At 37.1% G+C, this 6173-nt stretch overlaps 1 protein-coding gene across 4 annotated transcripts in view; it reads right to left on the reverse strand.

Annotated features, from left to right (window-relative positions):
• The window catches only part of myt1la (myelin transcription factor 1-like, a), a 54209-nt gene extending 48375 nt beyond the window's left edge, over positions 1-5834 (reverse strand). For 2 of the 4 annotated variants that reach the window (XM_059512682.1, XM_059512680.1), the window contains exon 1: positions 5565-5834. The gene's annotated coding sequence lies outside the window, so the exon portion shown is untranslated. Of the gene's footprint in view, positions 1-3714; positions 3957-5564 lie in introns of all 4 variants that reach the window. The other 2 variants (XM_059512681.1, XM_059512683.1) reach the window with 2 other exon arrangements.
• Between the last annotated feature and the right edge of the window lie 339 nt (positions 5835-6173).

Consider the following 6173-nt stretch of genomic DNA (forward strand, 5'->3'; position numbering starts at 1 on the left):
TTCAACACACAGACTCGATAGCTTTCCTGAGTCACTGTGCATATATGGGCAAATCAGGTCAGTACTGATTTGGAGAGTGGATGCAGTCTGTGGGGATGAGGATCTATGGGGAGTTTATATACCAATGCTTGTTTCAGATGCCGCTACCAGTCTTACAAATTCCTGATGATCAGATTCACTTGCAGAATTGAATTCAATGATTCATGGACTCCTGGATATGGCTGAGAATTATTGACTCTGTATTTGTATGGAGACCAAAGGTGCATCCTAGTTTTCACTATTCAATGACATTTTGTAGTACAAATAGTGTGAATATTGTGTTCACTATGAAATTTACGAGATTTTACATTACAAGTACACAAATGATAGACATATTTAATAAAAAAAAAAAAAGTGTGGAACACTGGACAATTGATGCATGCACAAGAAAAATCTTCAAAAAAATCATACACTAGACATTAAAGTACATAGTGCATTATATATATTACGTCATTTGGGACGAAACTCAAGTCTAAATCTTCCTTCTCTCCCTTTGTTTCTCTCAGATAAAAACTGCTATCAATATGATTTGCAAATCATACTGGATCAGATTTAAATTAGACACCCAGCTCTGTCCTATATTTAATGTTTAATATAATCTAGATCAAATGTTTATTTCACCTATGTAGTATAGTAGTTGTGTTTTTTTAAAGATATATTCTTGTCATTTTTATGCCTTTATTTTGGACAGGACTGTAAGTTGACAGAAAGCGAAAAGGGAAAGTGAGTGGAGATGGGATCAGGAAAGGTCTGTGAGCCGGGACTTGAACTGGGGATGCCTGGAGCACAATGGGGCTATGCGTTGCCGCCGACAAGGCCATCTGCGCAGACTATAGTAGTTGTTTTTTGGCATCAAGAGTCAGATATTTCCTAATTTTCTCTGACGTCCATAGCAACATTAAATGGTATAAAATATAATACCATGCAAAACCATTCATCTGGATAACTGAAACTGGCATAACAGTACTTTTATGACTCTCGTATCACCTCTTGCTGGATATAAATACAAATGCATTTTGCGCAATCTTGCATCTCAGTTATCAGCTGCAGTGAAAAGGAGAGCCTCCGAACGGAGCTGCATAAATTAATCCTGCTGTTTTCATAATAACTTTCTGAATATGACCCCTGAACAACAACAAAAAAACCTTTAAAAAAAAATGTTTTAACTAAAACTATAACCAAACAGTCTCGTCTCGTCCTACACAGAAATGCTGACTCAACCAATGGAGTCCCGTCCCCAACTGGTGCCATTGGTTGAGTCAGCTTTTCTGTGTAGGAAGAGACAGCTCGGTAGTCTTATATATTTTGGTACGCTCCTAATTTGGCATAATTATATTTTTAGTTTAGTTTGATTAATCTATCAATGCTTTCCCCCCACTGTCGCAGTTTATTTTTATAAAAAATATATTACTTTTTTGTAACTATATTATGTCATTTAAAACAACCACTGTCCTAATTTAGCCTGAGACACTGTACTGCTGGGTTGCAGATATTTACAAGGAGTGAGAGGTAAGGTTGGATATGTTTACACTGCATGCCTGCTGAACCTGAATCCTGGGATCTAAACTGGGCTGCCCCTGAATGTTTTATTCACCTCCACACAAACCTCTCATTCCCTGTGTTGGGTTGTCTCAGTCTTCCTTTCTTTCTCTCTCTCCCTCTCTCTCTCAACTCAACTAGGTCACAGCAGCATCTAATGTAGATCAGGGCTTCCCATGAAAATGGCACCAGAATAATCTAAAAGAGTGTTGTAGCCTTCATATACAATAACATGATTTAATACGATGAATTCTCTTAAAAGAGTGACAGGATTCCAGAGGAACAAATAACCTCTACACCATGACCTATTTATATAAATAATCCACCTTTATTCATAATACAACTGTTGATTCAGAGCTACAGCAGACTTTCTCGGTGCCTAAATCTGTCCTTCTAACTCTTCTGCACTGAATTCTGTTGGGCATTGTTCAAAGAGATAATTTACTAGTGAAAAGTTGGAAAATGAAAAATTGGATTTCTGTTCTTAGAATGAAAGATGTTTTTCAATTCAAGCGCACTATTAGTAATGCTTATTTTCAAGCATTCGATATACTAATAATTTGCCATTCTCTGCTGCAGTCTGCGAAGGATAGGTGTTGATGCTAAATCTTTAGTTTCATGAGTATTCAGAAAGCAAATATAAGAGACATTGATATTTAAATTGACTAACCATGGAGAAGAATTTGTTCTAAAATATTGCCTTTTATATTTTAATTTCTTTATTGTAAATTTGATTCTACTTTTATTTACATTTACCTCATACAATTATAAATTTGCATACACATTTTAAATGCGGGTGTCAGAAAATATCCTTATCAATATAATAACGTCAATGTTATGTCATCATCACAAACCACTGCAGAGTGAATCATATGCTCACTAGCACCAAATTCAGTGATTCAGCCATAAATTCCCACATTAATATTCATACAGTGAAAAAAAAGCAATTGAGATATTGTGGTTCTTCAGTCTTAATGAGCATGGCGTGAACACTGAATGGCCCGCTGGGTGTGTATGTGTGTGTCCATTCTCATCAGCCAATAAAAGCCTGTCTGTCAGACTGACAACATTCCTGTAGCACCACATGATTCAGCAAAACTCTGCCATTAATACCATCAGAGCTACTTAACCTTTCTGTAAACTTTTTGGTAGTGAACACAGTAGATTATGAATACATTATTAAATGGCTTGGTTAGTGTCATGCTATCATCAAGAAGCCCAGAAGTTTCATTCCAGCTTGAAGTAACATCTGCTGGAACCAGAGGGGAATTGGAAAGGAGTTTGGCAGAGAATGGCATGAGTTTGACAGGTAGGCTGGAATGAGAAAATCTCACTCTTTTTGACAGCATAAGCACTGACTAGCACTATCTGTTGGTATAGGACTACGAATAACAAAGAGAGCATTTACATACACAATCTTATGCCAATTATGCTAAATAACCTGACAACCTTATAACACATATATTTTTGCATTATACATAAAATTTCATTCATATTCAATGTACTGAGAAACATTGCCTGTTTACATTCGGACATCTGAAAAAGCAAAAAAAAAAAGCTAAAATAAAAAGTCACCTAAACATGTTATCTGGTTTTTATAACAAGCTGATTTTTGAAAGCATTTTTTTTTTACATATTAACACACTCATTGTGCATTGTTAGCATTGCGATTACATTATTATGACTAGAACGTGTTTCCCGCACGGACAGCTCTGACATTCCAATGAACAAATCAATGCATTGGTGGTACTGAAGTATCACTTCGAATTAAAACTAGTCAATAATTTCTCAAAACACAGACACAGTTGAAAAGCCACTGACAAATAAGCAAAACATACATGCATAAGTAAATGCGGTCAGGATAATGCACATGTACATTAAATGTAATATCACATAAATTAAATCTATCCAATTTTGTTCTTTCCCAAGCTCTCTTTACCAATGATGCTATTTTTATCTGAGCCATTGCCGCACAGAGTGGTTAGTGTTTGTGTATGGGGTGGATAAGAGGTGGTGGGGGTTGGTTGGCGACTCATTAAACCTGTACGATTGTGAAATGGGGAAGGTTTCTCTCTGTTTCCCTCTCCCTTGCCTTTTCTGACTGTCTTTTTCTTTCTCAGTGTGTAAATGGCTCACCAAAGCAAGGAAACCCTCTGGGGTCATGGAGCTTCTAGCCAGACAAATCACATCTTCTCCTGAGGACCCTTTCTTCTCCTCAAACCCAAGCTTACCCTCAGCCTGCTCAGGTTCTGATCCTAAACATGGCACTTTGCTGACAGGAATGCACACAAGTAAGGCTGCTTTTAATGGGAATTTCTCTACTGATCTAATGTCATCTGTTGTAGTTAGCCAGTTAGTTCTTCAAACCAAACCGGGAGCTAAAAGAAAAAAAAGAACACAAAGAAAAAATGAAAAAAAGCAGAAACGCAGTATATAAGTCACATTGCAAGTCTATATGTCACTGTCATATAAGCGTTTCTAAGAATTTTGCTATGGTAAGGTTAACTTAACAAACAAGCATTGTTATCTAAAGAGTCATGAGATCATATACAGTATTCATAAGTGTGACAGCTCTCTCCTGAACTCCTGCTGAGACGTCTAACTGCTGATCCAGGATCAGAACCTCCCACTTGAACTTCTCCTGAGCTATTATTATGACTAGATATGACTGCTTTCTGATCAGTTAAAAAGGGCAAGTGTAACAACACCCCCAGTCAACAATATCACCCTTCATTGCATAAACATGTGTTCAGATGCTTGTACATATGAATAATGCACAAAGTCTTCTCTAAAACTACACTCCATCACTGATGCAGATATGCACTAGTGTCTATCATTGTGTATGAGATTTGCACACCAGATAATCTACATTCATTTAAATTGTGCATTTAGCAGGTGCTTTTATCTAAAGTGACTTAAAATCTATGCAAGATAGTTTGAAGTGTTTTAATAAGTAGCATTAGGAAATCTTACAACCAGCCAAGAATGATTATTAAAATTCTAAAATTATACCTTATTTTAAATTTTAAAATTATACCTTAATTATTATATTTAATATTAATATTAGTTGGTTTTAAGATAATAACAATATGTTCAAACTTTGTTTATTATCATAAACATTATGTTGTATTATTATATTTAAATAATAGAAACAATATTATAAAGTTTTGGTCTTATAAATTATTCTTTTTTTATTGATTATATTGTTAATAATAATTGTAATAAAGTTAATCATTATAGATAACAAATAGCAGCTATAATAATAATAATAATCATTATTTGTTACGTTTTTAATAATGTTGTTTGATATGATTATTATTATTATTAAACTGGATTAAAATATGATCAAACAACAGCATAACTAAAAACAACAAATAATTATAATTTGTACAGTTTTTTGTACAAGCAACTCTTCTCTTCTCTTTGTTCCACAGGTAATTCTACAAAAGCTCAATCCAGCAAAGCCCTGCTGCAACTCATATTCAACTTCATAATCACTCAACTTTCGGAGTCACACAGTCATTCTCCTGAGGTGAAAATGTGTAAGACGCTTCCGTAATTTTGCTCCTAAACATGCACAATTAGCCAAAAGGGAAAAGCGTACCAAATCACAATTTGCTTAAAAGTATTACATAAGAAAAAGCTGTCAGGCTTGGGTGGAAAATCCATTTTTTTGGATGCTAATTATTGAGTGTCATGCGTATATGTAGTTGGGAACAACCACTAGTCGGACAGATAGCTATAGCATTGCTGTTCCACAGGCAAAGAGGTAGCGGAGCTTACTTTGTCAGACAGCTACTCTGCAGCCCTGTGTGTTGGAATGCAAAAGTGATGTCTTCATGAACAGATTAGAATGTCTTCTCTCAAACACACACACGCAGACAAACATGCACACTCCTTGTTCGTAAAGGCACATAGATTATGAGGCTACGACATGCCAGCATGGCAAAACAAGAAGAACAAGAAGTAAACAAAGTGAAACCTACTGAAATGGCGACACTGTCTTTCTCTCTCCCTCTCTCTGTCTCCTCACACACCGTAGGTCTGAACGTCTGCACCCGTCTTTCTTTTTTTCTCTTTAAAACGCTTTATTAGTCCCTCAAAGCACACTCTTTCACTTCTCTTCTATGTTCTCCTGAGCTTTCTTTGTCTGAGCTCGGTATTCCGCCAGCACTTGGAGAGATGGAGGGAGAGAGAGTGGAGAAGCAGGGAACTGCAGCCGCTCTGGAGAGGCTGTGGAAAGAGCGGGAGAGTGAGAGAGAGAGGAAGGGAGGAAGGGAGAGACACAGACAGACAGGGAGGAGGGGAGTGAGAGAGTTGGAGCGTAGGGAGGGAACTGTGAGCAGAATGTGTGAGGCGGTAGAGAGAGAAGCGTGTGAGCAGGTCTCCAGAAGCGACGCGACACTGCAGCAGCAGAGAGTGCAGAGCATGCAGAGCCAGACTTACTCACCTCTTCTGACTGACAGAAAGACAAACAGACAGCATGGACCCTCAGCGTAGGAGACGCACAGGCTGCTGGGCCAAAAAACAAAAGGATGAAGGACTTGTATCGCAAAGTAAATAAATCTGGTCTGCCTGAAGCCAGAGAACAAAGG

The sequence above is a fragment of the Carassius carassius genome, chromosome 27, assembly GCF_963082965.1.
Source record: "Carassius carassius chromosome 27, fCarCar2.1, whole genome shotgun sequence".
Lineage (NCBI taxonomy): Eukaryota > Metazoa > Chordata > Actinopteri > Cypriniformes > Cyprinidae > Carassius > Carassius carassius.